The sequence below is a fragment of the Salmo salar genome, unplaced genomic scaffold (assembly GCF_965601325.2).
Source record: "Salmo salar unplaced genomic scaffold, fSalSal1 ptg000436l, whole genome shotgun sequence".
In the NCBI taxonomy this organism is placed as follows: Eukaryota; Metazoa; Chordata; class Actinopteri; order Salmoniformes; family Salmonidae; genus Salmo; species Salmo salar.
Window position 1 is genome coordinate 500,001 of NW_027675388.1, and position 10,399 is coordinate 510,399.

The window sequence follows — 10,399 nt, forward strand, 5'->3', positions numbered from 1 at the left end:
AACTGATGCTTCGTGGTCTTATGCTGCCATCTATTGGAAATATTTAGCAATTAAAAGTTATTAATTCACATTCAGACGTTGGTGAGGCAGCTGAGAATAAACAAAATGGAATGTGTCCAGCCTACTTGAGGCGCCCCGAAAAAAATATTCAAAAGATTGGTCCTTGGATACAGAGGGGTTAAACACTAAAGTTACCGTCCATCTAGTGAAGAGAGGAGAACCGGACAGAGGTAGCCAGCATCCGTCAACGAGAGAGGGAGGATAGGATAACTAGGATGCTGCTGGTAGAGTAGCGAACTAGCTTACCTAGCTGTACCGACTAGCTAGGATAACTAGGATGCTGCTGGTAGAGTAGCTAGCTAGCTTACCTAGCTGTACCGACTAGCTAGGATAACTAGGATGCTGCTGGTAGAGTAGCTAGCTAGCTTACATAGCTGTACCGACTAGCTAGGATAACTAGGATGCTGCTGGTAGAGTAGCTAGCTAGCTTACCTAGCTGTACCGACTAGCTAGGATAACTAGGATGCTGCTGGTATAGTAGCTAGCTAGCTTACCTAGCAGTACTGACTAGCTAGGATAACTAGGATGCTGCTGGTATAGTAGCTAGCTAGCTTACCCAGCTGTTCCGACTAGCTAGGATAACTAGGATGCTGCTGGTAGAGTAGCGAACTAGCTTACCTAGCTGTTCCAACTAGCTAGGATAACTAGGATGCTGCTGGTAGAGTAGCTAGCTAGCTTACCTAGCTGTACCGACTAGCTAGGATAACTAGGATGCTGCTGGTAGAGTAGCTAGCTAGCTTACATAGCTGTACCGACTAGCTAGGATAACTAGGATGCTGCTGGTAGAGTAGCTAGCTAGCTTACCTAGCTGTACCGACTAGCTAGGATAACTAGGATGCTGCTGGTATAGTAGCTAGCTAGCTTACCTAGCAGTTCTGACTAGCTAGGATAACTAGGATGCTGCTGGTATAGTAGCTAGCTAGCTTACCCAGCTGTTCCGACTAGCTAGGATAACTAGGATGCTGCTGGTAGAGTAGCTAGCTAGCTTACCCAGCTGTACCGACTAGCTAGGATAACTAGGATGCTGCTGGTAGGGTAGCTAGCTAGCTAGCTTACCCAGCTGTACCGACTAGCTTGGATAACTAGGATGCTGCTGGTAGAGATGCTAGCTAGCTTACCTAGCTGTACCAACTAGCTTGGATAACTAGGATGCTGCTGGTAGAGTAGCTAGCTAGCTTACCCAGCTGTACCGACTAGCTAGGATAACTAGGATGCTGCTGGTAGAGTAGCTAGCTAGCTTACCTAGCTGTACCGACTAGCTAGGATAACTAGGATGCTGCTGGTATAGTAGCTAGCTAGCTTACCTAGCTGTACCGACAAGCTAGGATAACTAGGATGCTGCTGGTAGAGTAGCTAGCTAGCTTACCTAGCTGTACCGACTAGCTAGGATAACTAGGATGCTGCTGGTAGAGTAGCTAGCTAGCTTACCTAGCTGTAACGACTAGCTAGGATAAATAGGATGCTGCTGGTAGAGTAGCTAGCTAGCTTACCTAGCTGTAACGACTAGCTAGGATAACTAGGATGCTGCTGGTAGAGTAGCTAGTTAGCTTACCCAGCTGTTCTAACTAGCTAGGATAACTAGGATGCTGCTGGTAGAGTAGCTAGCTAGCTTACCCAGCTGTACCGACTAGCTAGGATAACTAGGATGCTGCTGGTAGAGTAGCTAGCTAGCTTACCCAGCTGTACCGACTAGCTAGGATAACTAGGATGCTGCTGGTAGAGTAGCTAGCTAGCTAGCTTACCCAGCTGTACCGACTAGCTTGGATAACTAGGATGCTGCTGGTAGAGTAGCTAGTTAGCTTACCCAGCTGTTCCAACTAGCTAGGATAACTAGGATGCTGCTGGTAGAGTAGCTAGCTAGCTTACCTAGCTGTACTAACTAGCTAGGATAACTAGGATGCTGCTGGTAGAGTAGCTAGCTAGCTTACCCAGCTGTACCGACTAGCTAGGATAACTAGGATGCTGCTGGTAGGGTAGCTAGCTAGCTAGCTTACCCAGCTGTACCTACTAGCTTGGATAACTAGGATGCTGCTGGTAGAGATGCTAGCTAGCTTACCTAGCTGTACCGACTAGCTAGGATAACTAGGATGCTGCTGGTAGAGTAGCTAGCTAGCTTACCTAGCTGTACCGACTAGCTAGGATAACTAGGATGCTGCTGGTAGAGTAGCTAGCTAGCTTACCTAGCTTTACCGACTAGCTTGGCTAGCTAGCAGGACGTTCGTCTGTCGTTTGTCTCGATGATGATGACGAATCCGGTGAACCACAAAATGAAACAAGGATAGAGAGTGAAAAGGATCTGGCTACACTCATCCTGTCCCTGACCGTAAAGCAAAAAGCTAATTGAACAATAAAGTTTGGCGTTTCAACACTGTAACAAACTCCATCGTTATTCCCCAAAATTTACCTTAGTCCACTCTGCGCGTAACCGGACAATATTCTTGGTGCCACACAGGACGTGGACTCGGACAGTTCCAGAACGCGGACATGAGCAGTGCAACACAATCAACTAAGCCCAGTCTTTACAGTGGGTTACATTAGTAATATTCATTTTTTATTATTATGTTAAACAAACGTTCCACTTTTTTTATAACAATATTTTGAGATCTAGGCCCATATCCACAAAGCGTCTCAGAGTAGAGAAGTGGTCGTATAAGTGCTGAGAATAAAGACATTTGACACTTCCGGGAATAAATTAAAGCTATGCATGAAATCTCTAGTCCCACCTAGTCAGCAGATATTTAGGACACCTCGTGAGCTGTCCTAAGTAGTTTCTGAGTTAACAGCAGGTGTCTTGATAATACTATAGAACAATGCAGTGAGTCAGTGGTTCCTGAGCCACATGTAAATGCTTTGTAGTAGTTAAAATAATGTTTTGATATTTGATATGATCAATCCATAAATAATATATGTCTTGTGCTTTTGGCAATGATTTATGTATAATACTTATGTATAATAAGTGATACCATATATGTCTCCAAAGCATTTTGTCTTCATTTTGGCACATTGATTTATGCTCATTTCTCAAGATTAACTCAGGTTTTCGCCCAGCGATTAAGGAGTTGGAGCTGTGGCAGGAGTTGGACCTGTGGCTGAAAGGTGGCTGGTTTGAATCCCGGGCCGGGCGCTGGTAAAAACAGGAGGAATTGATCTGACCACTGGAGGCCTGCTGGGTTCACATCCTCAAAACATTCACCTTTCATTGATCAGAACTCTAGAGGTTCTTCTTCACTGAACCCCAAAATATATATCACTTTTAGTGGTTCCATATATTAAGGAAGTGATAGAAGCCTTTTTGGTTCTATAAGGAACCTTCTTTTCTGAGTGTAAAATTAACACGTTTTTCTTTTGATTATTTAATTATCTACATCATGTTATTTCAAGATATCCCTTTGGAGCGCAACATCACATTGTTAAAAAATAATCCTAAATTGGGCGTGGCTATAAATTAGGCAGTTGAAGGCATCTAGGGCGTAATATGTGTTCGATGAAAATGAACATTGTATGCAACGTTGTAGGCACCATTATTGGCAAGGGACTTGATGCCTACTATGCCAAAGCTATTTAGAGTTGTTAAACGGGTGTGAAGAGTGTGCTGATATAACGGGAATATTGTCAAAATTCTTATTGTAACAACGATCAGAATTGGTAAAAAAAATATGTATTCCATTATATAATAATAATAATAATAATTAAGAGCAAAGTGGTCGTGTCATGATTGAGAACCCCTGATTTAGCAGATGCTCTTTCTTATCCAGAGTGATTTACAGTAAGTGCATTCATCTAAAGATATCTAGGTGAGACAATCACATATCACAGTCAAATATACAGAATACGAACATTCCATTCCTGCTAAACAATGGATATATTGCATTTTGCAATAAAAAATAAATAATAATACACATCTAAAAACGATGAATTAAAAATCTGAGAACGGTAATATTGAAGGTCCCATTAGCAGCCATTTATGATTAAAAAAACAAATGTGATCATTTTTGGAAATGGCATTTTTGAAAAAAACTCTTAATAATTCTTAAACAAAATTGTCATCTCACCTCTTGGCTTTGGTGTCATGTTCCCTAGAGAGTCTCATTTTAGAGGCAGGGCCCCCCTCCTTCCTCTCCCCAGCGAGTCTCATTTTAGAGGCAGGGCCCCCCTCCTTCCTCTCCCCAGAGAGACTCATTTTAGAGCACTGACCCCTGTAAACAGAGATCCAGCATGTTGGTTGTGGTTGACACAGTAATTATTGAATGTCAATTGTTATCATTTAATAATTATCTCTTATAAAACATTTACTTAACAGACATATCGAAACAGTCAGGTGATTTAATGCAATCACATGAATATGTAGTTGTAAAATTTCATCTCCATGGTAACTGTCAATAATAATAATAAAAACAATAATAATAATAATAATAAGTCACTGTTTGCTAAGGTAGTTATAGACAGTACAGCAACAATAATAATAATAATAATAATAATAATAATAACAATAATAATAATAATAATAATAAGTCACTGTTTGTTAAGGTAGTTATAGACAGAACAGCAACAATAATAATAATAAGTCACTGTTTGTTAAGGTAGTTATAGACAGTACAGCAACAATAATAATAATAATAATAATAATAATAATAACAATAATAATAATAATAATAATAAGTCACTGTTTGTTAAGGTAGTTATAGACAGTACAGCAACAATAATAATAATAAGTCACTGTTTGTTAAGGTAGTTATAGACAGTACAGCAACACAAGGCCATGTCTCACACTTATTTGTATTCACTAACAGTAGGCTATTTATTGTCTTTCAATCTGTTGTTTTCTAAATGTATCAGAGAATGTAGACCGAAGGGCTAAAACGGACATGATTGATCTGAGGGGGAAATCATTATATTATGTAAAGTAGGCTAGGTTATAATGTATAATGGCGTTTTGTTAGTGATATGCAGATCAAGGTCTATACCTCAGATATAACCTACATATCATAGATGACCAGTCTAAACCTGTTCAGATCAACATAATGTTATAGTCCTACCAGTAGCAGGACAGAGAATGTACTGTATATAGCCTACATATCATAGATGACCAGTCTAAACCTGTTCAGATCAACATAACGTTATAGTCCTACCAGTAGCAGGACAGAGAATGTACTGTATATAACCTACATATCATAGATGACCAGTCTAAACCTGTTCAGATCAACATAACGTTATAGTCCTACCAGTAGCAGGACAGAGAATGTACTGTATATAACCTACATATCATAGATGACCAGTCTAAACCTGTTCAGATCAACATAATGTTATAGTCCTACCAGTAGCAGGACAGAGAATGTACTGTATATAACCTACATATCATAGATGACCAGCCTAAACCTGTTCAGATCAGTTTACAGAGACCATCAGGTTTGTCGGCATGATAAGTGATCATAGCCTTATAATAGTTTGTAGGTAGTCTAGACCAACAGTACGAGAGTCTGCCCGTCTTTCCTACATACCAACACATTTATTTAATGTTACCGAGAAATATGTGCCACGGCTTCAACAGCCATTTTGTAACTGCGTAGGCTACAAACATATTTTTTATTTCATATGAGGAAATCACATAACTCACAGTCACTGGTGCAGCCGCCTGTTTTCTTGCAGATGAAGTAGCTTTCACAGGCAACTCATTCAACCGGCCTAAACAACAGTAAATACAAGATGTCAAATGGTCAAAAGTGAATCCTGATATAGTTATATACATTAGAGGTATATTGCTACAGATGTTGGATCTTAATTTGGATCTTAATTTGAGCCAGTTTGCTACAGCAAAAAATTATATAAAACTGTTCAGATCAGTTCACATAATGTTATAGTCCTACCAGTAGCAGGACAGAGAATGTACTGTATATAACCTACATATCATAGATGACCAGTCTAAACCTGTTCAGATCAACATAATGTTATAGTCCTACCAGTAGCAGGACAGAGAATGTACTGTATATAACCTACATATCATAGATGACCAGTCTAAACCTGTTCAGATCAACATAATGTTATAGTCCTACCAGTAGCAGTACAGAGAATGTACTGTATATAACCTACATATCATAGATGACCAGTCTAAACCTGTTCAGATCAACATAATGTTATAGTCCTACCAGTAGCAGGACAGAGAATGTAGTCTAGGCCTGATATGTTTTACTACATTTTCAACAGAGACCATCAGGTTGGTCGACATGATGAGCTGTGATGTATTTGTTTTTAGGTGAGGGAGTGCAAAAAAATATGTAAATGACGTCATCATGTCCTCATGTAACCGATGTGAAATGGCTAGTTAGTTAGCGGTGGTGCGCGCTAATAGCGTTTCAATCAGTGACGTCACTCGCTCTGAGACTTGAAGTAGGGTTTCCCCTTGCGTTGCAAGGGCCGCGGCTTTTGTGGCGCGATGGGTAACGATGCTTCGTGGGTGACTGTTGTCAATGTGTGCAAGGGTCCCTAGTTCGAGCCCAGGTTGGGGCGAAGAGAGGGACGGAACCTACACTGTTACACTCAGTCAAAGTTTGTACTGACAGATGTAGCCTATTGAATAGCCAGCCTATCATTACAACCTACAAACAAGCCAATCTCCAACCCTGTTCCTGGAGCGCTACCCTCCGGTAGGGTTTCACTCCAACCCTGTTCCTGGAGCGCTACCCTCCGGTAGGGTTTTACTCCAACCTTGTTCCTGGAGCGCTACCCTCCGGTAGGGTTACACTCCAACCCTGTTCCTGGAGCGCTACCCTCCGGTAGGGTTTTATTCCAACCCTGTTCCTGGAGCGCTACCCTCCGGTAGGGTTTTACTCCAACCCTGTTCCTGGAGCGCTACCCTCCGGTAGGGTCTCACTCCAACAACAGCTGTAACTAACCGGATTTATCTTATAAACCAACTAATTATTTTAATCAGGTGACTAGTTTTGAATAGGAATGAAAACCTACAGGATGGTATCTCTCCAGGAACAGGATCGGAGAGCCCTGTTTTAGAAGATGCATAAAATCCATCCTCCAATTCTTTCTGACTATTCAGCTTCAGCTAACCGTGCAAAAATCTTATTAGAAATCAGTTTTTTTTGTAACAGTAACGTTACCATTTACCTGGTAATTAAATATAATTTATTTAGAATTGATCAGAATAATGTTTATTGTATTCTCAAATTGAAAGTGCTCCCTCGCACTCCTCAGCACTACACCCATGGTGATAAGAGATCATAGATCAAACCTACTCTTGACTATTAAATGTCTGACTATGACCTAACTTTATAATAGTGTGTAAGTAGCTTCTAGACTTACCAGTCTGCTCGTCTTTCCTTCAAATCAATACTTTTACCCGACTTCTAATGTTGCCGAGAAATGTGCGCCACAGTTTCAACATCCCTTTCGTACGTGCATTAGCCCACAAACTTCCTTTCAACTTCATGAGGAAATGACATAACAGAATTCCTAAACCCAGAGACCAACATCCCGAGTCTACCGGGACCGCTGGGGAAGCAGACTGTAGGAAGTAGACCGATGCTGTGATTTGGGGTTTGAGAAGTCAGAAGTGAAAAATTCCTCCTTAGTTGTACATTTTCTCTAAATCTAAAGGCAAAACCTAGATTGGAGCCAATGTCTTAAGTATTTCAACATGTTATTACTCCAACTTCGTGAATGAGACAAACTGACACGTTATTATTTTAGTCAAAAACGACTTTATATCGAAGGAGTGTCTTTGGTTTGATGGCCTGCACATGCACAGTTCTACATACTTTTGTATATCTAGTGTGTGTGTGTATATATATATACACACACACACACACACACACTAGATGTGCAAAAGTATGTAGACACACCTTCAAATTAGTGGATTCGACTATTTCAGCCACATCCGTTGCTGACAGGTGTATAAAATCGAGCACACGGCCAAGCAAGCTCCATAGTCAAACATTAGCAGTAGAATGGCCTTACTGAAAAGCTCAGTGACTTTCAACGTGGCACCGTCATAGGATGCCACCTTTCCACAAAGTCAGTTCATCACATTTCTGCCCTGCTAGAGATTCCCTGGTCAACTGTAAATGCAGTTATTGTGAAGTGGAAACATCTTGGAGAAACAACGGCTCAAGCGTGAAGTGGTAGGCCACACAAGCTCACAGAACGGGGCAGCCAAGTGCTGAAGCGCGTTTTCTGCAGTAATGAATCACGCTTCACCATCTGGCAGTCCGACTGTCACGTCTGGGATTGGCGGATGCCAGGAGAACACTACCTGCCCCAACGTATACTACCAACTGTAAAGTTTGGTGGAGGAGGAATAATGGTCTGGGGCTGTTTTTCCATGGTTCGGGCTAGTCCCCTTAGTTCCAGTGAAGGGAAATCGTAACGCTACAACATACAATTACATTCTAGATGATTCTGTGCTGGCAACTGTGGCAACATTTTGGGGAAGGCCCATTCCTATTTCTGATTGACAATGTCCCTGTGCACAAAGCGAGGTCCATACAGAAATTGTTTGTCGAGATTGGTGTGGAAGAAATTGACTGTCCTTCACAGAGCGCTGACCTCAACCCCGTTGAACACCTTTGGGATGAATTGGAACGTCAACTGCGAGCCAGGCCTGATCACCCAACATCAGTGCCCGACCTCCCTAATGCTCTTGTGGCTGAATGGAAGCAAGTCCCCTCAGCAATGTTCCAACATCTAGTGGAAAGCCTTCCCAGAAGAGTGGCGGCTGTTATAGCACCAAAGGGGGGACCAACTCCATATTAATGCCCTTGATTTTGGAATGAGATGGTCGGTGAGCAGGTGTCCACATACATTTGGTCATGTAGTGTATATTTGATGCTGTTTGTAAAAATCATGCCACCATTTTAGTTATAGTTATAACATACTGTAGTCTAAAACCATTTTAGTTATAGTTATAACATACTGTAGTCTAAAACCTTTAACTAGTACATTTGGGAACAGGACATAATGTCATATTTTCCAAATGGTTTCGTTATCAGAAATGACCAACTTCATGACATGACACTTACTTGGGTGACTTCCTCATGTCTCCTTTTCCGTTAAATTCGTAATCTATGCTGGAGATCCCCCTTAACAAAGCCTTGCCTTAGTCTATCCAGTGGACAAGCCTTCTGCCATGCCTGGATATTTTCAGAAAAAAGTACCAACACTTCAAAATTAAATATCACTTGGGATAATCTTCCAAAGACATTGACTTTTATTCAAATAACAAATTGTACCTGTCCAGCTCCAGGTTCCCCAGAAGGACCAGACACCACCATCTCCTCAGACCAGGCTGAAGGACCAGACACCACCATCTCCTCAGACCAGGCTGAAGGACCAGACACCACCATCTCCTCAGACCAGGCTGAAGGACCACACACCACCATCTCCTCAGACCAGGCTGAAGGACCAGACACCACCATCTCCTCAGACCAGGCTGAAGGAGCCAGACACCACCATCTCCTCAGACCAGGCTGAAGGACCAGACACCACCATCTCCTCAGACCAGGCTGAAGGAGCCAGACACCACCATCTCCTCAGACCAGGCTGAAGGACCAGACACCACCATCTCCTCAAACCAGGCTGAAGGACCAGACACCACCATCTCCTCAGACCAGGCTGAAGGACCACACACCACCATCTCCTCAGACCAGGTATATCAGGCTGAAGGACGAGAACAGTCACAATGCATTTCCAATTGCTCATTTCGAGAATCTGTAAATTCTAAATTAATACCTTTTCTGCATTTGACATAATACCACTTACGATCAAGTAATCAAATGGAGTGTCTGTGGCAAAATATCATGTGTACTGGAAAGAAAACACATAATGAATAAAACACAATGTTAATTACTCATTATAAATGTATGTTAGTGAAACATATTGTAAAGCGTGCGTGTTGGTGGCAGGGAAGTCAGGCGCAGGAGAACGAACTTGGTATAAACGGAATCGTTTAATAAGTGCTCGCAAATTCCGAAAACCAACATATACAAAATAAAGGAAGTGGGTAGAAAACCCGTCGCACACCAGAGCAGTGGTTAGAGTGGAGGGGTGGCAGGTAGCCTAGTGGTTAGAGTGTTGGGGGTGGCAGGTAGCCTAGTGGTTAGAGTGGAGGGGTGGCAGGTAGTCTAGTGGTTAGAGGGGAGGGGTGGCAGGTAGCCTAGTGGTTAGAGTGGAGGGGGTGGCAGGTAGCCTAGTGGTTAGAGTGTTGGGGGTGGCAGGTAGCCTAGTGGTTAGAGTGGAGGGGTGGCAGGTAGTCTAGTGGTTAGAGGGGAGGGGTGGCAGGTAGCCTAGTGGTTAGAGTGGAGGGGGTGGCAGGTAGCCTAGTGGTTAGAGTGGA

General features: G+C 42.3%; 1 long non-coding RNA gene across 1 annotated transcript in view; it reads right to left on the minus strand.

Moving 5' to 3' along the window:
- LOC123741827 (uncharacterized) overlaps window positions 1–7,657 on the minus strand; it is a 9,043-nt gene extending 1,386 nt beyond the window's left edge. Inside the window, exons 1-3 of the long non-coding RNA XR_014391435.1 lie at window positions 7,372–7,657; window positions 5,675–5,742; window positions 4,113–4,256 (exon numbers count right to left, since the gene is read on the minus strand). This is a non-coding gene — a long non-coding RNA (uncharacterized LOC123741827). The remainder of the gene's footprint in view (window positions 1–4,112; window positions 4,257–5,674; window positions 5,743–7,371) is intronic.
- Window positions 7,658–10,399: the final 2,742 nt, after the last annotated feature.